Source organism: Vicugna pacos, chromosome 35 (genome assembly GCF_048564905.1).
Source record: "Vicugna pacos chromosome 35, VicPac4, whole genome shotgun sequence".
NCBI lineage: Eukaryota > Metazoa > Chordata > Mammalia > Artiodactyla > Camelidae > Vicugna > Vicugna pacos.
The window spans coordinates 33,660,844-33,685,929 of record NC_133021.1 but is presented as its reverse complement, the minus strand read 5'-3'; the positions used below and the strand labels follow the sequence as shown (position 1 = coordinate 33,685,929).

The 25,086-nt window shown below is 44.8% G+C and overlaps 2 long non-coding RNA genes and 1 pseudogene across 3 annotated transcripts in view; 1 reads left to right on the top strand and 2 right to left on the bottom strand.

Annotated features, from left to right (window-relative positions):
• The window catches only part of LOC140691429 (uncharacterized), a 151,237-nt gene extending 139,556 nt beyond the window's left edge, over nucleotides 1–11,681 (bottom strand). Inside the window, exon 1 of the long non-coding RNA XR_012067048.1 lies at nucleotides 11,402–11,681. This is a non-coding gene — a long non-coding RNA (uncharacterized lncRNA). The remainder of the gene's footprint in view (nucleotides 1–11,401) is intronic.
• Nucleotides 942–7,284, bottom strand: LOC116277051 (importin subunit alpha-1 pseudogene; annotated as a pseudogene).
• Nucleotides 11,682–11,762: 81 nt separating the features above from the next.
• Nucleotides 11,763–25,086, top strand: part of LOC116277037 (uncharacterized) — a 28,442-nt gene continuing 15,118 nt past the window's right edge. The window contains exons 1-7 of one of the 2 annotated variants that reach the window (XR_012067047.1): nucleotides 11,763–12,706; nucleotides 14,987–15,109; nucleotides 15,911–16,065; nucleotides 18,143–18,323; nucleotides 19,588–19,845; nucleotides 20,186–20,309; nucleotides 23,363–23,515. This is a non-coding gene — a long non-coding RNA (uncharacterized lncRNA). The remainder of the gene's footprint in view (nucleotides 12,707–14,986; nucleotides 15,110–15,910; nucleotides 16,066–18,142; nucleotides 18,324–19,587; nucleotides 19,846–20,185; nucleotides 20,310–23,362; nucleotides 23,516–25,086) is intronic. The other variant, XR_012067046.1, reaches the window with a different exon arrangement.

Sequence of the window (25,086 nt, the reverse complement as noted above, 5' to 3'; positions counted from 1 at the left end):
AATTTCCTTTGTGATTTTTCCTTTGACTTAGGAATTGTTTAGAAGTGTGATGTTTATTTTCCAAATATTTTGGGGTTTCCAAGATAACTCATTATTATTGATTTCTACTTTAATTCTGTTGTGGTCAGAGGCCAAACTGTGTATGATTTCAAATTTTCCAAATTTACTGATACTTGTTTTATGGCCCAATACACAGAGTTTTTACCTTGATAAACATACCACACATACTTGAAAAGAATATACACTCTGGTTTAGGGGCATAGTGTTCTAACATCAACTAGATCATAGTAAGTAATAGTTAATCAGACCCTCTGTATCTTCATTAATTTTTGTCTAGCTGTTCTATCAGTTGCTAAAAAAAAGGATTTTTAAAGCTACTATGTGGAATTTCCTATTTCTCCCTTTAATACTACTGATATTCTCTTCATGTATTTTGAGGCTCTCTTACTAGGTTCACACAGATTTATTTTCGTTATGACTTCCTGATGAATTAACACTTTTATCAATTTGGAATTCTCTTATCCTTGACAACAATTTTTGGTCTTGAAATTATACGTGTTTGCTGTTAACACAGTGACTCCAGCTCTGTAATGCTTTCTGTTCAGATAGCTTTTTTTCCCCATCCATTTAATTTCAACTATTATGTATACTTAAATCAAAAACAAATCATCTTTTATAGACAACAAACAGTTGGTCCTCCCTTTAGCACCCATCCTGATATTCTCTGCTTTTTAAATGAAGTGTTTAGTCCATTAACTTTTTTTTTTTTTTTTGGTGAAGTAAAGAAAAGGGTGGAATTTAATTTAATGACCCACTGAAAGGAGAAGCTTCATACAGTATGTGTAGTTTGGAACTGTTCAAGTATAGTTTCTTTTATAAAAGTGTCACAAAAACAAACCCCATTTAAAAAGAGTTCTTAGCAGAGAAACAGTGAGACACACTCATGCCAAGCACAGCACACAGCAAATACCTTTACACCTCAGCTGTGCAGTCTGGAGGCTGAAAGTCCCAGCAGTGCCGTCCCCAACATGGACTGTGCAGCCTGTGGAGGCAGTTTTTGGCACATTTTGATCTTCCTCTACAGAAGAATACTTCTCAATCAAATTTAACAGAGCTTTGTACACAGGCTCATTTTCATGGTTTTGTAGAGCTTCAGTTTTGCCCAAACTTCTACATTCCTCAATCATTATACTAAGTTTCTCAGTTTCACCTAATTTCTCAGCAGCCTGAAAGATATTTGAAATGCCATCCAGAACAATTGGTATCTTTCACAGTGAAGAGGTCCATCAATGGTTCCATCAGGCCACGATGAACAAGGTATGCAATCTGTTCAACTGTGCCACCACTTGTACACTTGGCCACGGCCCACACAGCTTCCTTTTGCATCTCAAGTCTGCCTTAGGGAGAACACCAACAAGAAACGGGGCTAATGCACGATTTACAATGGATCGTAGTGGGTCCTGGCGGCCAGCGTGATGTTTAACACTGTCCACTTAGCTCCCTTCTGAACATTAGTTTTGGAACTTGTTAGCAGGCTGCAAAAGACGGGAAGTGCTCCCTCATCTATTACAACCTGGGTCTGTTCCAGTGACAGTGTCTCCTGTGTCTCTTAGTGCACGAGTCACAATTGGCAATTCAGTAGCTCTTGAAAGCTTCACAAGTTGGGGTACCACCCCTGTCTTCACAACCACTTCAGTCCGTCCATTTGGACCACCAGTAAGGTAGGAAATGGCCCAGCAGGCATCCGCTAATACTTCTGGTCATCAAGATGCAGAAGACAAACCATAGCAGGAAGAGTCTGCTCAACAGCATATGAGCTGGGTGTAGCATTCTTGCTGCGACAGAGGTTTAAGCGCATCCAGGTAAGACACGTATCCAGATGACTTACCAGGAACCGCAAGAAGAGCCAACAGCAGGTCAGCTGCACCACACCCGAGAGCCAAGTCCCGGAACCCTGAACCGCCACCTGCAATGCTTCCCAGGGCCCCCACAGCCTGGTCCCTGATGTCAGCCCGGGGAGAGGCTGACAGAGAAGTGATGCTGGGACAGCACCACCGTCTACCCCTGCCGTGGTCTGTTCTGATGTCCCGGAAGCAGAGTTAGTGGGGGAACAAGCAGATTCAAACTGAATGGAACTACAATCAGCTCTGCCCAAGAAGGACACAAATTTTGGAATCAAACAAGCCCAGATTATGTTGTCTATAGGGGTGCTGTTTTCCCCTAGAAAGCAGATTTCTAGCAGCTTGAGTCACTTGGAGCTGCCTTTCCAAATTGTTGCTATTTATGCCTTTGACAATGTCATCAACAGACCAATTTATAGTGCCCTGGCTGTCACAGTGTTCCTGCAATGAGAAGCAGCGTCATCAGGAATGAGGCAGCGTCATTCTCCTTTTCAGCATGTGGTCAGCCTTAGCTTTCCTCAGCTCCACATTAACTGTTGCTCGGCACTGCTTCATTTCTGCACTGCCTTTCCCCATGTTCTTAAGGCCAGCAGCTGGTGAATTAGCATTCTCATGGATGGCCGTGGTTCTGAGACAAAGGGAGAAGCTACACAGCAGGCTCAGGCTTCCACAGGAGGTGGTGCAGCACCCCAGATACCCAAATGCTTGCCAAGTAAACTTTGCTGACTTCCAGAGTTGGGCTAGAGCTTGCTGGGTCTGCATGGCATTGCTCAGTCAAGGACCTCAAAGTGCCTCTTAGCCTGATTAAGAGACAAAAGAAGGAAATCTTCCTTCTTTTTATAAATAAACAGAAACAGAAAGTAGGTAGCTGGCATAGTCAGTATGGACCCTGAAATAAAATTGCTTGAATTTAAAACCTGATTTTATCACTAAATAACTTAAATGATTAATCCTTGGGAAATTATTTGACCTCTTTAGGCTCCAATTTCTTATTTTTAAAACACTGGCAATAATGCACTCATTCACACCTGAAGAGCTGCTATAAAATTTAACTGAGAAAATAGGTGGCATGTACCTTGCAAGATGCCCAGCAGAGTGTCATATGGGGCCTTGAACTGAGACCCAGTTTGAGTCCTGGGTCTGCAGCCCTTCAGACCCTGGGTGACCAACCATCTGGGTGACATAACTTTTTAGCTAACCAGATAAAAGAGAATCCTATAAGGGTAAAAACTAAAAACTGGCCCACGCATTCCCATGCCAAATCCGTCTTGACTTTCAGGCCTATGAGTGGAGATTCCAAAACCATTTTCACACGTTTCCTTGTCACTGGGATTACTCAGGCTACCCGGCTTCTGCCAAGCAGGCAAAATCGACGGAGAAGCGAGTAAATAATAGATGAGAGCCAAAAGTCTCCTTGTAAGCATGGTGGTAAAGGTGTCTTCTCAGTGAGGATGCAGTTCCTAGTCCAAGTGATAGTAACCATGGCAGAATGCGGCGACAACAGTGGGTATGGGGATTCCCCTCTTGGTCCAAGCTGAACAGCTTTCAACCCATGTGTTTTACCTCTTCAGAAAACTGCCTGACCTATCTAATATCTTTGTTCATTCACTCAACAAATATCTGCAGTGCACCTACTATGTGCTCCATACTGCTTATGAGTTTTGGAATATATCATCAGAGAAAATAGGTGCTAACATTATAGCAGGTGAAAACAAATATAAATGTGCAACAGAATAAATAATTGTAACAGTACAGGAGAAGGTGGGAAATGCTCTGGGAAAACAAAAGGTAGAACCAGAAAGAGGGATCTGGTGTGTCAGAAAAGGAGAGGGCTCCAACTGTAAACAGGGGGCTGGTCTGTCATGGAGCAAGTGAGAATCGAAAGGAGCCTGAAGCAGGGGGAGAGAACCCAACGTGGATGTCCTGGGCAAGCTCACTGTGAGAGGGAAGTGCCACTGCAAGGCTGGAGGGCAGGATTCACCTGCCTTGTTCAAGGAATCGTGGGAGGCCAGTGTGGTTGTGGTAGGGTGAGCCTGGGATGGGTTACATGCAGCCTCTCTGAACAGGCACCTGAGGTCCAGCCACACGAAACAGCTGAGTTCCTCACTAGGAAACTGTCCCCCACCCTCCTCCCTGGACCACCTGATTTTCCTGACACCTCCAGCACCAGCTGTATTCTCTGTGGGAGTCTCCCCAGCCCCCACCTTCATGCCCTCAGCCACTCCCCAGGCATCCCTGCTCCATGCCCTGTCCTGTGACCATTCCTTACTGGACTGCTGCAAGGGCCACCAGGATAGGAAGTGAGTCTTACTCATCTCTGTCTTCAGCTCCTCGCTGGAAGAGATTCAACTTTCAGATATGGTTGGTGCATAGATGAACAAGTGGATCAGTAAGAAAAATTATAATCTCTATTTTCTCCCTTTAGGTCAATTAACGGTTCTAGCTTACATTACCAAATGGCATACATATCACATGTGAAATTGTTCTAGGATTTATATAGTATAGCTACAGAGTAAGTTCCCTCAATAATAAAATTAATTTGACTGAAATGGTTTCAGCTAGGAACCACCCACAACAGGCGAGATCTTTCTCGCCTTAACCCCAGCCTAGGAGTGCATTAAGCACTTTGGGTGTGCTTTCAGGCTGCCAGGGTGGCCAATGAGTGAATCACTGCTTCAGTACCTAGGCCCTTCCAATGTTTTCTTGGGCCCAAAAGAGTCTTATGTAGTACTAAAAAATAGTTCAATGTGTTAAATATACATTCAACTTATCTCCAGTTGTCACTCTAGAGGCTTTGTCAAGAAACCTGTATCAAACACCTTCCTATATTAAAATAAGGAAATTCATGCTTATAAATAATTTTATAGCACGTACGTGTTATCATTGCATTGTACACGTACATGCAAGCAATTCTGAGGAAACCAGAAGCTCACAGGCCAGAGTGATTACACAGTGTCCTCCTGATTACAACACATCCTCCTGGACCTGCTGCACATTACAAAGTAGCCCAGTTTACCAAACTTGGTAGGGCTGAAGTTTACTCACTGACTCAGTGTATTTGGGGAAGATTTAGTGCAATTTTAAATAGTTTGTTACTAAGCTCACATCCTTAGGAATACATTTATACAATGCTAATTACTCATACAATTGACAAATGTACTTTGTTTTACACCAAATAACCTCTTACAATTGGATTTTAATGTATTAGTATTAGGGTAGATTTAATCAAAGATTAAGCCTATTCATAGGAAATATAGATTTGGACTTGTCACTTAAAAAAATTTTAAAGGAAGAAAGTAGTTTTGTACATGTACAAGGGTTGATTTGGGGTTATGCATCATATTAAGCCATATAAACATATTATGATAATAATTTGCATTATATTACATTTTTGTCTAAAGTCTTAGGAAAGAACATGTGTGCATTGTGTGTATCCTGGTAGGTTAAATTCCCTTCATTACTCTTTTTCTTTTAACAGTATTCACAGATTTATTTAACTATTCTCATCCAGTTATTTTTAGGGTGTGTTTTAAGTTAAATTTATGAAATTCATTTAGATTTTACTTGGAATTACATCAGATTTATACATGAATATGGAAGGAAATTACATTTTTATAATATTAATCCACTCTCCATTCTGGAATTTGTTCTGTCATTTATTCAATAAAAAATCTCCTGTAAAATTTGAATTTTCTTCATCCAATTTATACTTCTTAGTTGAATTATACATAACAACAGGAAAGCTATGTGCTCAGAAAGGACAAACAAGTGTTCTGTACAACTTCTATATCACTATGTAAGGGGATGTGGTTGGTCAGTATAGTTTTTCCAAATGTCAGAATGGTCATTTATAAAGAAACCTTCTGTGTATGCAGCACGAGCTCATTACCCAGCAGGTGGTACAGCAGAAGGCCTCCTACACTTCACAGACTAGATATTATCACAGTACAACCAATAAAAGCAGCATGATCATTACTAGATAAGGGGACTACTGTGTAGTAAACATTTTATTTAAACCTAAAATTAGTAATAAAATGAATGAGGATTTTCTATAAATATTTTGTATCCTGTATTTCTTGAGAAAACAGAAAAGTGACAGCCAAGCATCACATTTTTTAGAAAATAAAACACAGAGAAGATCACTGCTCTAGCACAATATAGATTTGTTTCTTTAACTTTTCCTGAATTAAGGAAATCACTGTCATTCTTCTCTTCCCATGCACCCAGGTTAAATGTGGAGGTTAGCCTTTGAAAAAAAGGACCATCTAAAAATTAATGTGATGGTTCCAGTAAGTATAGGGAGTTGTATTGAAACAATTTTTAAATTAGAGGAATTTTCATTGTCAACTTTCTGAAATCTCCAGCATCACAATCTTTCCTAGTTATACCAGGACAAGGTCAGGGTGAGGCACCTAGTTATCTACTAAATCTCACCATCCATCTGCCTTCCAGAGACATGTACACCTAAAACGACAGGTCTGTATTTTCTTTACTACTTTTTAACTAGAAATAAAATTTTCCCCTAGACTGTGCTACTAAAAGGTTCAGATAAGAGAATGTAAAACATACAGCAATTTTATGTTCTATGAAGTGAAAAATTATCTATCATTTTTCAGCTTCATGCACAAAGAACTACCCCAGCCAACATTCTGAGGATTTTATGACACAGTTAAAAATTTTAGCGTTGGATGATATGGAATCTCAAGGTAATTCATTTCACTCTAACACATATTTGTCAAAGAAGCATATGTGTCACTCCCGTTTTTTTAAAACATAGCTTAGGAAAGAGAAACTGCAAGTATCAGCCCCCTCACCTCAATCTTGCTCACAGAGCCCAGTCCTGGAGCTGCGGGAGTGGGAGAGTGAGCACCAGGCACTAGCAGTGCTAGAGCATTCTGAACAAAAACCCACCAAATTACCAATCTCCATTTAAACATTAGAGCAGCTAAGATTTACTGAATGCTTGCAATGGGCCAGGTACCACACTAAGCACATTTGCAAGATGACCTCATTCAATTTTCACAGTAACCTCATGAGCTAATGACTATTAGCATACATATTTTTCAGAGGAGGAAACAAGTTTTTCCAGAAGTCAGTAGAAAAGTATCCACGTTACGCAACTGTCATTGCAAAGCCAGCATCTGAACCTGGATGGCAGGACCCTGCCATGTGCCAGCTCACAGTGGCAGTTAAAAAAAAAAAGTGGCTCCAAAGTTCTTTGTCACTTGGCTCATCACGAGGTGGATCTCTCACCTCACCTTGACTCTAGTCTCTGTGACCAACAAACAGACAGAGCTGAAGTGATGCCCAGATGGCAGAGAAAAGCTTGTAATTCACAACTCAGGGGCACCATCTCTATGGGTTATTCATGCTTTACCTTCATGGCTCGTCATGCTCCAAAGACCCTGGCAGGTAGGGGGAGACACACACACACTGACCACACACACATACACACCTAGGACTAGCAAGACGCAGATGGTCAGTCACAACTTGGGGATGCCAGTGAAACCTACAACTGCCCTTGATAGAGAATCATTGCCCTTCTAGGAACCATCCTGGGGCTGCTCCACACTCCAGCCCACCTTGTGCTTCACCTGCCTCTTCTGATCCCTGTTCTCACCTTGTCCTTTCAAAGATACTCCTTTCTGTGGTCTCCACTCACTGGTTAGGGGAGCTGCCCCAGGCTATCTGTTCTAGCAAGAGGGTTCCTACCCATCTTTCTGCCCTCCAGTCTTTTCTAGTGATCTGATCTAGAGGTCTGCTTCCCTCACATTCATCTTCTTGACTTTTGACAGCTCTATGAGTACCTACTCTGTGGATTAGGACACCAAACTTAAATGCCACCTAGGTAACATTCAGAGGAGAAATAACTAGGTACCAGACAGTAGGGAGTGGTGGGGTCTTTAGCAAGCTTATTTGCAATCTAGAATACTTAGATTCAAATGTTTCAGAGCATCTTCAAAACAAAACCAGTCTAGAGAAATGAAACTGGAATAAGGTCCTCATTTTGATCCATTCATAGACCTTGCAACTCTGGTTCAAATCTATTCCTGGGACTAAATCAGTGCAGTGCCCTAGTTCTGAAGTCATCACAATGAGAAAACATGGGGGGATCTGGTCAGTTCAGCAATCATTCACATACTGGCACAAACCAAAAGAATCTTTTCTGCCTTGATATACCAAATGGCAGAATAATCTTCAAAATAATTGTATTCACAATAATACTATATATTGACATGAAAATTATGATTAAACTCATTCAAAGAACCACTTAGCTGCCAGGCACACACACTAAGACATCCTATTAAACTGGGATTGTGCCCTGGCCTTTCATGAACGTCATGCTGACTTAACACACACAAACACACACACACACAAAGTAACAGTCTGTGCCTACTGGAAACAAGGGGGCTCACTCTCTGGAAAGTTTGAGATGCCCTACTGGAGATCTAACTGATTTAGGGGTGAGCCATAGAGAAAATAAGCTATTCTACCAATTTAAACCAAAAATGAGGCTTTTGTTTGTATTATCAGTTCAGAAAACACCTCTGCCATCCCCACATCAGACGCATTTATTTTATCTCATTTTTTTTCATTTAAAAATGTTGAAAGAGCATTAAAAAAATTAAATAAAAACTCAAGCTGAGGACATGCCACTTGGCAATGAGATTTTCTCTTTTTATGAAAGGTGGAAACCAACTTACCTTCCCAAGCTGATTCTGAAAGTCAACTTACCAGAAATAAGGGACATAAAAATGAAAATTTCCTGTAGCCACAAGATCTGATAAACAATTTAAAAGTTGGAGGGGATGTTTCCCATACATATGGTCACAAAGAGTTAATATTCTTAGAACATAAATGACTGATAAAATTTGAAAAGATATAGACCTCCATAGACTAATGGGCAAAGAATATGAACAAGTGATTTTGAAAGAGAAAATACTTACGCTCTTCCCAGCTATGAAATTATCAAATGTTAAAAATAAGTTACAGTAACCAAAGCTGCCCTAGATAGGAGGAAACGAAGAACCTCCTACACTACTGAGGGGCAGACAAGTTGAAACATACTAGCACCAACTAATTTGCTCATTCCTATGAAAACCTAAAAAAGAGCAAATCCTTTGGTCCAATTATTCCACTCCAAAGTGGAATAAAATCATTATGAATATACTCAAAGATTTAACTTTAAGTATGTTCACTTAATATTTGATCAATATTTGAACAATCTGTTAACAGTATATATTACAGTCTCATTTTGTGAGAAAAAATATTTATATGAATATAATACATGGGAAAAAAAATAGTTCCTAGATGTATATACAGCAAAAAAGGCTATTCCAAAATGGTGGGCTTTTATGTTATTTTTTTTCTTCAAGACCTAAAAGGACTATTTTTTCTCAATAATCATGTTATCCCATTATATTTTTTATTAAACAAAAAATATGTTTTCATTTCTTTGATATTATAAAATAAATGCTTCTAAGAAAAACAAGTAAAAGTGATAGAATTATTTGGTATGTAAACTTATTCATATTACACTGACTTATAAAAACCATACCATTTAAGAAGAAAAATACATACGCATGGAAAGAATGAGAAAATACATAGACAAAAACAACAGTCCTCATGTCTAAGTGATGGAATGATGAGATGTTTATTATATTCTGTTCTTAACTTTACTCATTTCTTTATAAGAATGTTGAGATGCATATTTTAAATCCAGCTCCTGTACATTTTACAACTACACAGAACAGCTTCCTGAAAGTGCTAAAATCAAACTCTCCCATGACCACCAGATGTCAAGGGGGAAAAAATCATCATCTAAATTACATCCAAGTATAGCCGACAGACGGGTGTAGGAAGACATACAACAAAGTATTCATAGATGCCACCTGTGGATGGCGGGTCTTCAAGTAGTTTGTTTTCTTTCTTGATTTTTTTTCCTTTCTGCATTTCCCATATTTGTTACAATGAATACATGTCATCAGCAAAAATATTTTAATGTATCCCCAAGTGACAAAAAAAAAGATTTCAAAACATAGTTGCTATATTTCATGTAAGCACTAAAAAGCACTATAATGTGTCAATCAACTTTATACACACTCTGCTTTGTAATAATCCTATAGAAAACGATATCTAATACATCACTAGACTTCAGAGTAGGTATGTCACAATGTATTTTTTCCCAACTAGCTCACAACTGCTTTTGTTTAAGGGACCCTCCCTAGATAAATAAGAACAAGCCACAATCCATGATAAAGTAAAGATGGGAGTGCATTTGCCTTCCACAAGGGACAGGGTGCGGAGAGATAAGAGCTTTGCTCCACCCTTACCAACCAGCCGATTTGGAAAGAAAACGCAGCCAGCGGAACCGGAAGTACAGCTACGTTAAGCCTCTTAACAAGGTGTTTAATTCCCACCTTGCCATCTTCAAATCCTCCAGGTACTAAAAGACTCAAACACACTTCTAAAATTACAGGGATGGGTGAAAGAGAACACTTCCACCCAGACTAAACGGGTGAGGCGCCATGAAGAAGGAAGCACACCAGGCGGGAATCCCGGCCGGGCCACGGGCCGCGCCCACGAGGTGAGGCATCGAGGCGCAGATCCAGGCGCTGACTTCCGTCTGGCGCCCTGGGCGAACTCGGACAAACCACCGCGGCCCCAGAACCTCCGTGCCCTCACTACTTTTAATGCGCGATAGCGCCTACTTCCCAGGGCAGGCCTTAGGGAGAAATGAGGACTAAGCCCGGGCCCTGATCCAGAGTAAGGGCCCCAGTCACGTGGTCGCCGCCACGCTACCGACGGCGTTCCCGCGCCACAGACAGCTGTGACAAAGCCCCGGAACCCCCGCCGAGCGGCCGGTGGGCCTCACCACCGCCACCGCCGAGCAGAAGCGGCGGTCAGAGGCACGGAGTCTGGCGCAGAAGTACTCTCTGGATACCGGGAACGGCAGCAGAAAGAGCCACAAGTCTACTGCACTTGACAGAACTCTGACACATCCTCTGACACCACAGAACTGCGGTCTTCCGGCCGCCGCCCAGGGGGACGTTTCCCTCTGGGGCCACTCCTCCCGCTCCGGGGCATCACCGCCCTGCCCGCGTCCGCCGCCAAGCCAGCCGCCCGAGAGTGCCGCCCCCTGCCACCACTCAACCCCGCTGACCCCTCCCGGGGCCGCCAGGGCGAGGGGCAGCCGGCGCTGCGGGGTGGGGGGGGGCGCACCAGCGTCGCGCACCGGCACCTCCCGGCCCCCCGCGGTGCCGCCGGCCCACACGCCCCACAGGAGGGCCCGAGCTCCCGCCCTGCGGTGCCCCGGGGCCTCCGAGAAGCCGGATGAGGCCGAGGGCTCCCAGGGGCTGCAGGCAGGACAGTCCCGCCCCGAACCCCCACCCACCCCCCGGGCGGGCCCTCACCCCCGGAGCGGAGTCGCCCCCACGCCCGCACCCGAGGCCGCGCCCCCACGACCGCAGCCCTCAGAACCCCCAGAACCGCTGACTCACCGGCGGCGGCCGTCCTGTCAGCAGAGGCTGTCCTGTCAGCGGCTCCTCCGCGGCGCGGCCTCCTGAGGGGCGGGCTCCCGTCAGAGACTCCTGGGGTCGAGGAGTCGCCCGGACCGGCGTCGGCGTCGGGTCTGACACGGGAGCGCTGGGCCTGGCCGGCTCCATCTCCGCTCCAGGGCCTTGACGGGCGTCTGAGGCCTGCGTTCCGGGGCTTCCGCTCGGGGGTTAGCGACCGGAGGGTTTATCACAGGGGCGTTTACGACTGGGGGTGATGTTTACGACTGGGGGGGTTGTTTACGACTGGGGTGTTTACGACCCGAGGGGGGTTGTTTACGACTGGGGTGGTTTACGACTGGGACTGTTTACGACTCAGGGGGTGTTTACGACTCGGGGGCCATGACTGGGGAGCTTACAAGTTGACCGCCGGGTTTCCGGCTGGGGGTTTATGTCTGGGCGGCTTACGACTGGACCCCAAGTTTAGGTCTAAAGATTTACGTCTGGGGTGCTTTGTGACAGGCATTGTGACTGGGCCCTGGGTAACGGCGAAGGGCCGTTCACGTCTGCGCCCCAGATTTCCACCTGGGGGTGTTGCCCCCGCGGTGTCCGTCTAGGGATTTTTGTCTGGAGGGCTTACGTGTGAGAGATTTACTACCGGGCCCCGGGCGTATGTGGGGGTGTTTACGGCTGGCCGCAGGTTTCGGTTTGGGCCTGGGTCTGCCCGTGTGCCAGGGTCTACTTCTGCGCGCGGGTTAGGGCAGGGCCCGGTGTGAAGTCCGGGGTGTTTACATCAGGCCCTAGTTTACGTCTGGGTCCCCAGGTTTTGCTGTCACCAGGGGCCACCTGTAGATCATCCGGCTCTGTTGGGCCATTGGGGCTTATGCTTCTGGGTGCCTCAGCATGGTTTATATTTACACACTTGAAAATCTCTACCTGAGCAGCTAGCTTCCAACCAGTCTGCATCTTGGTGCTAAGATCCCCTTCTGAGATACTGATGGGACTTAGAAAGTTTTAAGAGACGACCAAGAGCTCGGGCAGGGCAGAACACAGGAGGTCACTGCTCCAGACTGGGAGAAGGGCTGTTTCACCTAAGGCACAGAAGACCAACACAGTCCAGCGGAGTGAAGAAGCAGGTGCTGCATTGATATCCTGGATGCCCTGTGAGGAAGGAGTAATTGCCTGCGCTCGCTCTTCTGGGCCCACAAGCACATCCTGACTTCAGAATCTTGCAATACCTGTGTACAAAAGTGACAAGAAACAATAAAGAAGGGAAGATGCTTATGGAGTAAACTGTTTACTCCTTACAGGGTAAGTTATTCCTTCGCTATCTCCTGATAAGGAGGCCTTGAACCAATCACCTGGGCTGTTTGCCTGGGAATAGAAGGTAGGAGGAAGAGGTGTGGGCACCCCTCCCAGATGTGAGCGTGGGCAGCCAACACACACCTAGAACTGTTCTTTTTTCTGCCAACCCAAAGAGCCAGGTCCACGTTGCCCCCACCCCCAGCATATTCTCGTATCCTATCTAGGAAGGAGATTCATTGACTATCATTAAATTCCAGCTCCAGTCCAGACATGGTAATGTAGACCCATCTCTCCCTACTCATTCCTGGCAAGGGCAACTATAAAATCCGAGATAAGAGACAAGAGTAAAATGTAGGAGGAAAAAGGTGGGTTGCTTAGGGTCACCAGGATTCAGGGAGCAGCAGAGGCAGGTTGCCAGCAACCCAGGAAGCCAGAAAGCCCCTCTCCACCTGGAGACAAGAGCTTCAGCAAAAGGGGATCCCATATGAACACCTGCCACCCCTTCAGGCAACCCAGCATGGATCAGCATGTCTCCAGACAAACCAAGCAGACCACAGCTTGACAAAAGTCTCTGAGAATTAAACAGCTGTTGGAACCACAGCCCACAGACGTAGGCACGGCCCCGTGGGTTGAACCTAAACAGGGTGACTGCATGCAAAAATACAGGACTGAAATGGGATCCCTGGTAGGCCAAACTCCGGGAAGCAGTTTTTTAAAAAATCACCTAGCATAGCGAGAACCAGGAAGATCTCAAATGAGTAAAAACAATCGACTGATGCCAACACGGAAATGAGTCATAACGCTGGAATTATCCACAAGAGTTTGAAAGCAGATAACATAAAAATGCTCCAGCAATCGATTACAACATATCCCAAAACAAATGAAAAGAATAGAGTATTTCAGAAAAGAAATATGTTATAGAAAAGAACCAAACTGAAATTATAAAACTGAAAAATACAATAACTGAAATTTAAAAACCCACCGGATGGGCTTAATCAGTACAGTGTCCTCTTGTGTTCAGCCCAAAGCCATTGGCATAGTCCACACCAGATTCATACTAGATCCCAAGTCAAAGTGCAGCCCCCAGGAACCTAACAAGATCATCAGAGGACTATCAGAAAAATCCAACCTTGTAACTACATATCTAATAATTATGTGCTCAAGAATCACCCTCAAACCCCAAGTGTGTTTTCCCTTTTTAAAATTTCATTCATTCCAGTATAATGAATGACCACCTCCTGTGTGTTAAGGACTGTGCTAGACACTGTAAAGATTTATGTAAACAAAATAGTCTTTGCACTCATGGAGCTTAGAGTTATTTCCCATTCCAAATGATACCCGAGCAGAGTGAGTGTCCCACCTTAGCATTTTTTCAAACCAAATTTAACATTTTGAAGCACAGCTCTTTGCAACCTTTCTATGGGTGTTCAGTGATCTGAGACACTGTCAGCAGAAAAGTAAATGTTTGCATAGGAATAGAAACTACTCTACACCATGTAAGAAGCAAACTCACATTAGTTTAAAATGTCTTATATTTTCTATCTTCCTGGGGTGACCTAGTTCCTAAAATTCACATTCCAGGTGGCTATGAGGAGGGATGAAGTGTGTGGGTCCCAATGACTGCAGGGAGTGTGAGGATGGTGGGAACAGTGAGGGTGCCTGCAGCTCAGCAGGTTCCAATCCCTGGGCGCACACCCAGTGTGAAAGGGGAAACGCCGCCTGTGGTCAAGAATAGGCTTGATAACCAACTGACCATCTTTTCACATTTACCTGATACTTAACCTGACTGTGGGTGATGCAGATGCCGAGCTCCAGGACAGAGGCACGGCATATCCAACGGCACTGCCACACTGCTCTTCTGACATCCCCACCCCGCTTCATGTCGCATGATGAGAAGGAGAGTTGGTGATGTCTTGTGATGGGTCAAAGGTGATTCCGGCGACAGGAGCAGAGATCCTCACATCCACATCATGATGTGTGAAGGCTTCTTGCTTCCTGCGTGGTGAAGTCTTGAGGTTCAGTCTTTTGGGAAGCTCTCGTTCTCCTTGATGCCGATAGCACACTAGGAACTGTGGGTGTTCCCACGTGGGAAAGTCTCCCCCTCCTTAGAAAACCAAACCAGGGCAGTTACCCAGAGGAAAGCAGCAGGCAGTGAGCCTCTTAGGCCTGCCTGGTCTCTCCCAGAGTCGTCTTTTGTCTTACATGAGATCAAATCCAGACCTCCAGGAAAACACAGCAGATTTTGAGGCCAGAACACTAGCCGGCTATAAGACTGTATATTTCTAGGGAGTGTCCTCTGTCATGGTCAGCCCTCCCTTTGGAACCAACCAGTGTGGCCGAGTCTATGGTAGAAACAGTTTGGGCTTTGGGAGCCCTGGATCCAGCCCAAGAATTTTCCAGCTCACCACAGTGAGTAAAAGTTCATATATGTCAGCATAATCCAATACTTAATTGCATAAGTTATTCTGTTGTTTCAAGAACTGATTCCTCATGGAATAAACCCAGAGTATACGATTATATATATGTAGATATATATAGAGAGAAATTTTGTGCTTGCTAATTATCTCACAAGTTTATGTAGAACTGTTTGTTCCATTACATTGAATAATAATCGCACAGCATTTTTTATTATCATCCCTCCTCTGAGTCTATCAGAGCGCAAAGCACACAGTAAACATTCCGCAGATATCTGATGGATCCTTTGTTCAAGGTGAGGTCTGTTTCCACTGAGAACTCCTTCCTTCCATGCTCATTACCTTTAGCTTTTCATTGAGGAGTTTTGAAGCTAGTAAAATGAAGAGATGTCAACTAAAAAGGCAGAACAAATATGGAGATTATAGAATAAATTTAGAAGGCTCTCAAAATGCACTAACTCAGTGACGGAATTGTAAAGACTGAGATGTCAAACGGAAATGACGATAAGGGGAAAAGAAAGGAGAGAGGAAAGGAAGGAAGGAGGGAGGGAGGAAGATGGAGAAAAGGAAATGAGTGAAAAAATTCAAATAAAATGACTGTATTTTTGTCCCAGGAGGAATAATAACTCAGCACAATAAGAGTAAAAACCATGACAGCGTGTTGGACATGGGCCAGGGAGGGACCAGATGAAGTACAGACGTTACAATGTTCTGTAACGTGCGCAGCGGGGCGGGTGATTGCGGTGACAGTCTCTGCTTCAGCGTCTCTTAGGAGAGTTCCGTATACTTGTGTGAGGCCAGGACAGATGACCAAATGATGGACCTGGAACAGCATCTCCCTCTCCTCCCATGGGAGGGAAGATCTGGAAATGCACTGCAGTATTGTCCCCGACTTGTCTAGACAAAAGGGTTTCAACATCAGAATCCGTCACCATGTTCTACAAGTAAAAGGTGATGAGGCCTATATCTTAAATTCTTCTACACGTTTTCAAATATGGAGTTGTTTGTAGCTACTGTGTCTTATTCTTGCTAGAGCCACCAATAATTTCTTTGTTGCAAAATACAACGGAAAGTTCTGTCATTGTCTTTCTAGCATTTTCTGCAGGATGAGGTACTGCTAACCAGTCTCAGTGCTCTGAAGCCCTCTTCCTCACTCCCATGGTACTCATTCTCTTGTGACTCTCCCCCTCCCTCTCTGCTGTTCCCTAGTTTCATTCACTCTTGGAATCCTTTTCTCCTACCCAACTCTCAGGCTGACTTCACACGTTCTCCCTGGTGATCTTGACCGTTACCATGGTGTTGTCACCAAGTGTATGTAGACAGAGCTCCATCTCCAGCTCTATCCAGGTCTCTCCTTTGAGACCTTGTACATTTATCTAATACCATCTGTGCGTTTGCACCTCAATACACCCCCCCACCGCCGAATTATTTTTGCTCTCTTCCTGTCCCTAAACCCATATCCAGTTGACCACAAAATCCTCTCAAATTCGTCACATCAATATCTCTTTAATCACTTTATTTCTCTCTTTCCTGGTTTCATATTCCTGTCTCCATCTCTCTTGACTGTGCGGAGGAAGCAGCCTTCTAACTGACTTTCTTGCCTTCAGTGTTGCCCCTGTGTTAAGTACTCTACTTGCTTGAGTATCTTCCTAACAAAGGATACATTGGACTCTGCCCCCCCCCCAAAAACATGCTCCCATGACCTTCAAGATAAAGTCCAAGTTACTTCCCCGACAAGGCATTAGCGAGCTAGCTCTGCTGCATCTCTTCCCATTTCCCACCTCTGACCTTTCATTCAAGCAGTGGTCCTTACACACTACAAACCCTCCGGCATCTACACTCTGAATAGGATGCTTCCTTTGTGTGGAAAATTCTTTCAATTTTTAGCCTTCTTTCAATCAGATAACTTCTTTTATTTAAAAAAAAAAAAAAGCTGGACTATGCTACAATTTCCACATCTCCAGGACGTTTCCTGTGCTGTCTCTCTCTCCAGTTTGAAATAGATGGCTATCCCAGGAGCCTTTCAGCCCACTCAAAGCAGTTATCAACTTGGGTTTTAATTATCTATTTCCTTATTTGTCTCTCTAACAACTGCCCCCATCTGGCACTAGATTATAAGACAAAAAAGAAAAAAAAAAAGAAAAATGCAATTTGTTTGGTTTATACAACAGTTGCCTATCACAATGGATGGCATGTTACGCCCCCAATAAATGTTTGTGGAGTAACTGCGTGAAGGAATGAGCTAGTAAAAATAGTTTAACTTGCAGAAAAGAAACCAGAAAATCTGTAAAGCTTTTAAGGAAGACTGTTATTAGTTACATGTGTCAACAGACAAAAATTTGTCAGAGGTAAAAAAAAAATCCCAGGGTATGTGTTCTCTTTACCCAAACTAAGTTCTGTTGATGTGAAGTTTTAGGAGAAACCTAACATGGTCATTTGCTTAGCGTTTCTCTTCTGATAAAATATCTGAATGGGTTGAATAGCAAGAGTGTATCTAAATGTATTGGTTAACAATTTAAAAGAATAAATAACAAAAGAATAAATATCTTCCTTAATGCAAGCACAGAAGAAAAGCCAGTAGCTACATCCAACAAACAGTATTTTGAAATAATTTTTGGTCAATAATATGACAGCTTTGCTTTACTGCATTTTTCACTTGGTACTGCTGATGCAATTATCTTTTATGTGATTTTTTTTCAAGTTTTGAATATTTTAGTAACTCCTTTAAAATCCTGGTTATGTAAACATCATAAGCACACGTCTAGATGTGGGTCTCTGGGGGGTCTTTTGGTCTAAAGACTCATGTTCTTCAAGTTTCAAAATATTCTTGCTTTATTTCTTTTATAGTTTCTGTTTTCTTATTTTTCTTTGGCTGAAATTCCCATTTGTTTTTCTTAATCTTTCCTGAAATAGTTGTCTCTATGTTTTACCCTTTGGTATCATTTTGTGTGTCATTTTTTTTTCGCAGTTAGCTTTCAGACTCAATTAATGTAAATAACTATTTGACATTTTGAAATTCTACCATCAGTATCAGGAGGAGGAAGAAGGTTGAAACAATGACTGTACCTCACAGAATATCTTTATCCATAAAGCTGACAGAACCGTGAAGCATCCCCGTGAACAGGAAGGACAGTTATCGAATTCAAGGGACATCAGGGAGCACTGAGTGGGCTCCTGAGCTGGCGCTAGGTGCGGTGGATACACCATGAGTAAGTCTTTTGTCTAAGACCTGGAGCGCTGAAAGTCTGACCCCTGGGTTATCCAGCCACCCTTTATCACGGTAGAACAATTCCAGCTTTGAATGAAGCTCCTCATTAGATCAGGATGTAAAAACATTAAATTTTACTCCTAAAAATCTTACAACCACTACCCAACTTTATAATCTAACAAAATATTACCAACGAATCAGGGTTTGTGTTCTCTCACTTACCCCAGGTCCCCGCCACCTGCCTGCGCAGAGACGTCCATGCATTCACTATTCACCTGCCCCAGAGCCGGCTCCACTCCGGCCCTCTCCCTGTGCTTCAAGTTACTGCCCTTTCTTTGATTGCCACTCACTCATTAGAACCAATATTCTCAGTTAATTAGGACTTCATGAGCTGCAAAATCCTCAATCATCAAAGAGAAGAAGCACCAATATAAAACTGATGTGGAAAAATATTTGCCTTAAAAAGATAATGGAAGCAGTCTAAATGGTCATCAACATGGAGATGATAAAAGAGATTACATCTGTTGTGTCTGGTCACAATTCCATGGTGGGCGAGTTTGGGGTGGGGTAGGGGTCCCCCCCCCACGCCACCAATAAACAATTCTCTCTCACCAAGTAGCTGTCCTACAATTCAACTCAGTTCTGACAACATTGACCTGGAGATGGCATCAGATGCCACAGGTTGCAGGCCCAGGCCCACAAGACTACCCTCCCCCTTCAGCTGCCAGTCAAAGTTCAGATCGTCACCTGTACCTCTGATCTACCTACCGTAAATCACTGGTTTCCAAGATCTCCTCCTTAGATTTGATGAATCTTCTAATGTGGCTCACAGAACTCAGAGAAACACCTTACTTACTGGATTGCTGGCTTATTATTAATGAATATATAACTCAGGAGCAGCCAGATGGAAGAAATGCATAGGGCAGGATGTGGAGGAGGGGCTCGAAACTGTCAGCATTCCCCAAGTGCCACTGTCCCCAAGTCTCCAAATGTTCACACCAACCTGGAAGCTCTTCAAACCCCCTCCTTTTGGGGTTTTCTGGAGGCTTCATTACATAGGCAAAATAGATTAATTGGTCATTGGTGATTGATTCAACCAGCAGCCCCTCTCTGGAGGTCAGGGGGTGGAACAGAAAGATTTAACCCTCTCATCACGTGGTCGCCTCTCCCAGCAACCAGCCTCCAGCCTTAGGTAACCTAGGGGGCATTCCAAAAGTTACCTCATTAGCATAACAAATAACACCTTTATCTCTCTTATCACTTAGGAAATTCCAAGAGTTTTTAGCTGTGCCAGAAAAGGGGGGAGAAGACCAAATAAATTTTTGATTGTAAACCACGATTTCACAATATCCACTCAGAAGCATAACATGTCAATCTTAAAGTGCTCATGTAGCACCATCTCCACCGATGTGACAAGATATCTGTAGCATTTTATGAAAGAGTCAGGTTCGAAACAGGTGAAATAAGATTCTGTTGTTAAACAAAGAGGACAGGAGAAAGGGGCTGAGAATTCTCCAGGAACTGTAAGTACTGTTACTGCTGGATGCTGACTTACTGTCCGTTTGTCCCTTTATTTTTTTCCCCCAGTATCTGATATTTAGAGTGGATATATATTTTTTTAACTAGTCAAAAGCGTTTATAATTTACCCAGTGAGATGCAGAGGCGTTGGCTTCTGAGGGGACAGCTTGGTGGGAGACTGCACATAAGCCCCTCTTTGGTTCTGCTGCCGAGACATTTAGAGAGGCCATGTACCACCTAAGCCTGAGTTTCCCCACCTTAATTAACAGCAAAGACTTTTTAACATTCAACGACTGCAAAACGTGGATTGATGGATTTTTTTTTAAACCTCTATGTCACTACAGTATCTTTCCACCTAATACATACTGACCGAACAGCAGAGCCGAGGTCTCCCACCATGCCTGCCAGGTGCTGCCCTCCGTGCACAGAAGGCTGGAAGAGGCCACACTTCCCAGTCCAGTCCAGGAGGTAGGAGTGCCAGCCACACGTTGCTGCTGTGAACGAAACTACTGCAATCGTATCAGTAAACAAAGAATGCTGAAACCAGGTCATCAGCGGCTGCCGCCCCCCCCCCCCCAGCGAGGACAGGCCTGCAGCCTGGTCTCTGCAACCACTTGCAGTGATGCCCTCTGAGCGGACGCAGAATAAGAACGGACAGGACACTTGCCCTAGATAGCTAGGTGCCTGTTAAAAGAATGAATTCAGTGAGCCCAAATGTTTGCTTCCTCCCATACCTTTAACTTGAGATGTCTGATTTTCTTTAGCTAACAAGCAATCTTTCATTGTTCCAACTACCAGGTCTTTGTTGTAAAGCTCCTATATATCCTAGCTCCTCCCCTACCTCTTGCAAGCAGTCCCTCACAGCATCTGAGCGGCTGTCATCCTGGCTCGAGTCCTCCCGCCAAATAAACCGTAACTCTTAACTTTTAGGCTGCGCGTTTATTTCAGTTGACGCCGCTTACTTTGGTCTTCACCGAGCTTGACTGAAAATAAGTGAAAATGTTGCAGGAAAAATGGGGCGTGAGAGGACAATCATGCCCCAGGTCTCGGAGAGTCCCTAGGACTCGACCCGCCAGATGAGGGTCCTTGGCTTCATGCAGGAAAGAACACAAGAGCAAGTCAAGGGAGAGTGAAAGGAGATTTATCCAGGGAGATGCACACTCCAGAGACATAGCGTGGCCGTCGCAGAAGGAGAGAGGCAGTCCTGGGAGATGGGGTGGTCTCGGAAAGCGAGAGTGGCCCTAGAGATACGTGTCCCACAGGCACAACGCGGCCAGGCACCCAGAGGCTGGGGTGCAGTGCTGGTTAATTTTTATGGGCTTGGCAATTTCATAGGCTAACAACATTGCTCCAGCTATGTTGGGGAAGGGGTGGGGATTTCCAGAGATTGGGCACCCCCCCCACTGTTCGCTGTTTTCCCTTCGTGGTCAGCCTGGGAACTGTCATGGCACCTGTGGGTGTGTCATTTGGCAGCTAATCCACTACAATGAGTGTGTAACGAGGCTCAAGTTCTAGAAGTCAGATCCTCCACCATGTGGGGCCGGGTCAGTTCTAACCAGTTTATGTCCCATCCTCAATGGCTATGTCATCCTTTTAATGGCTAGGCCCTGCCCCCTTCCCTCCTGTCTCAAAAACGTTTTTATTTGAAAGTGGATGCCCACTTTCTGTGTGGCAAGGGACTTCCGATGATTCTGTCAACTCCTGGCAATATTTGCAGTACAAATGCAAATGGCCCTCTCACCCACCGCTGGTCCAAGAACCCTAAGGTGAAACCCTGGGGCAGATACAGTGCACGTCTGCAGAGGTGGGGACATGCAGTCATTGCAGTCATGCTCACGAGGGCCCACCGGTGCACGTGGCCGGGTGGAAGCCCTTCGTGCTGGGGCAAAGGCGTGGATGCCAGAGTCTGCACAACCAACGTGGGAGGCCTAGGGACCAGCTTTCCTGCTGAGGAAGATGCAAGTATGGGAATAGCAATCAGGACTCGGGAAGACTTTGAAGCCGGTGGTCAGGTCCTGAAGCCTGGTGAATCTGACAAAGGGAATTCTTTGCTTCTCAGGCTGGAGGAGGAGGGTGAAAGCCACATTTAGGAAGCTGGCCTGGCTTGGGTGAGCTGGGTGAAGGGGACTTTGGGGACCGCTGGCCCAAGACTCAGCCAAGAGGCCGTGGCAGGAACCTGAACTCTGAGGACTAAGAAGAGGATGAGACTGCAAAATCAGGCAGAGTGATGCACCATGCGCCCCTGGGTGCAAAGCTTGGTTCACGTGTGTGTGGAAAGTCCACATAGCCAGGTCCTGGAACTCCCAGGGGAAAAAGGAGTTACTTTATTTTCCCCCCAATTCCCCTCCTCCTTGTCACATGAATCTTTTCTCAGTGTCAGCTCCACTGGGAAGGGCCTTGGGCAACCCCCAGGCTCTCAGGGAATGGAGAGTTAGTTACAAGGCACCCAAGACCCTATCTTTGATTGTTGGCACTGCTCTTTCACTATGAAAAGCCATAGAAGAGCAGCGACAGAGCAACAGTGGAGGAACGCAAGAATGCTCACCAAATAGGAATGTAATTTTAATGAAGTTTGATTGTTAGGAGTGACACTTTATCACAGAAACTCCAAGCTCTCTTGCATTTCATCTGGGGAAGTAATAAAAAGGATCCTATTTGACCAAGAGCCATTGTAATCCATGGAAGTAGGCGTCCATCACACATCTGCAAAGCCTGAACTATAAGCATCGTGCACACCCGGGAGGGAGGAAAACAGACGCTTTTCCTGGGTATTGTTTCGTGGGGCTGGATTACAGTTTCCAAATGTGTGTGTCCCATTATTAGCACGATGTTCTATGCTTACACCCGTGTAAATATTTTCACAAGATAATATTTAATGATAAAGGTATTTTGCTCGCTAGCCTTTTCCCTGTCAACAACTGGAAACTGACCTCTAACTTGGCCAAAGCTGAACAAACAGTGGAGGTGGGTATTTGCATCTGTCGCTTCTAAAACGCCTTCCTTTTAAATCTGGTGTGAAAGAGGGCTTCCTCTACTCAAAAAAAAGAAGAAAGAAAGAAAAGAAAAAAAGTGCACCAAAACAAAATCTCCTTCTTCTTATCCTATTATTCTTTCTTCTTCTTCTTTTTTTTTCCTTTTCCGTTTTTGAAATGTCCTTTAGACCAGCAGAAAGCTGAGTCTTTTCTGGAAGCAGAATCGTTGGCGTTGATGAAAAGTGTAACATTTGCAGTAACTCCTCTCCTACCCCCCTGCTAAAGGTGAGATTGACCACGTGTAGAATTGTGCCACGTGATCATAGAGACTCTGAATTTTCCTCGCTACCTCATCTCCCCAACAGCATCTAGGGCAGCGATGCTCTAACAGATGCATGTTCCTGTGTTCTGCTGAACTGCGTGGGAAGCACCCCCCGTCTGCGTCAGGCAGAACGTTATGCTCACAGTATGGCTCAGCGAGAGTCAGGACCCCTCTCATGCCATCGCGATATTGCCGCAACTTTCCTAACAGTCCCTTCCCTTCTCTAGGCCTCAGTTTCCTCTCTGTCAAACAAGGAGTCCGGAATGACATCATTCTGAAATTTGGCGAGTTTATGAAACACCAGAGGCAGCAACTGGTGGCAGAAGTTCTGCAGGAGACTTCGCTGGTGTAGACTCAGAACATCCAGGCCTTTCTAAGAGGTAAAGTTCCGCCCTCATCTGACCGCACGTTATGGAATAAAATATGAAGCCCGGAGTCCAGCGTGGACTCTTGACTCCGACTGGGTGCCGGCCGGCCTGTGTGGTGCTGAGTAAGGAACCTGGGGGAGGCCTGTGGCCATGCCTGACGTTTGTTTTATAAACGCTGTGCAGCCCCACTGTTACAGCTCTGTCTCCGCCCTGAGACATCCGCTGTGGGCAGTCTTGGTGGTTGGGTTCAGTCTGTTTATGGGGACTGAGCTGCAAAGGTGGGATATAAATCCAAGTCCACATGCTGTGGAGAAATCAATGTTTCCAAAGTGGCTCAAGGACTATTTTTAAAGTCACAGCTAATGATTTACCGTCTGAAGCCCTGGGGCTTGCCTGGGTCTAAAAATAGTTGTTCCTGAGCTTTGGGACAGGGTCAGGGAACCCAGCTGGGAACAGTGAGGAGAAAGACCTGAACCACCAGGAAATACACAACAAAAGCAAATCCAGCCCCCCGGTATTTGATTTTAATAGATAAATTTTACGGTTGATTTCCCATTAATTAAACTTGCAAAGGTACTTTGAGGATAGCAATAAAATGGTAGCCAACCGGACCCATTGTTTGAGCTTAAGACTGAGTCCAAAACTGCATCACACCACCTCCTTCGTGGCAGCGTAGTGACACCGGAGAACAACTGAAGCAAATGGCCACTGAGGGCTGACAGCTGACCCTCAGCCCAGCTGGCAGCCCCTAGGCGGGGTCAGGCCCCCAAAGAAGGGGCCCGGCTCAGCCACACAGTCTTCACGTCCAGGCTTCTCACTTCGAACAGGTCGAGTCAACGCTGAAGGAGACAAACAGGCTGGCCTTTCCTCCCCAGCGCAGATCGTCACTCCAGGGACTGGAAACAGCCCTCTGTTCAGGCCGCCGATAGCTGACATTTGCTTAGCAAAGGCGCTGGCACTGCTTTGCGCGTCTGGGCTTGGAGCTTGAAGGAATGTTGGATTAACATATGTATGTGGAGAACCTTCTGTGGTGACTTGGATGTCAGGAGAGGGGAACTCAAGCCAGGCTTTCTCTTCCTTTTGCTATTCTTTGGCTTCCTTCTGGACATTTTCTACTTACATTGTCATGTTTGTCTGTCTGTCTGTCACCTCTCTGTCGTGGGATGGAGGGATTACAGGCAAAGTTTTCAAGTTTCAGGTGGGTCACTTCACTTGCATTCCTGTTAATATATTTGAGGGGAGGACATAGCTCAGTGGGAGAGCGTGTGCTTAGCATGCGGGAGGTCCTGGGTTCAATCCCTAGGACCTCCACTAAAAAATAAATAAATAAATAAACCTAATTACCTCCCCCCAAAGAAAAAGATTTTAAAAATATAATACATATATTTAAAATTTGCAGATAAATGGAATGGCGTATTTAGCCTAAAACATACAGTGACTGTTTAATGCTTTGGGCAAGATTGAAGGTGAGGTGGTGGGAGAAAGAGAGAGAGAGCTGGAGACAGAACGGGGTGTTTGACTGACACAGCGGACTCAGGCTTTATCTTAAACCTGGGAGAGAACCCTTCCTGTGTGCGTCTATG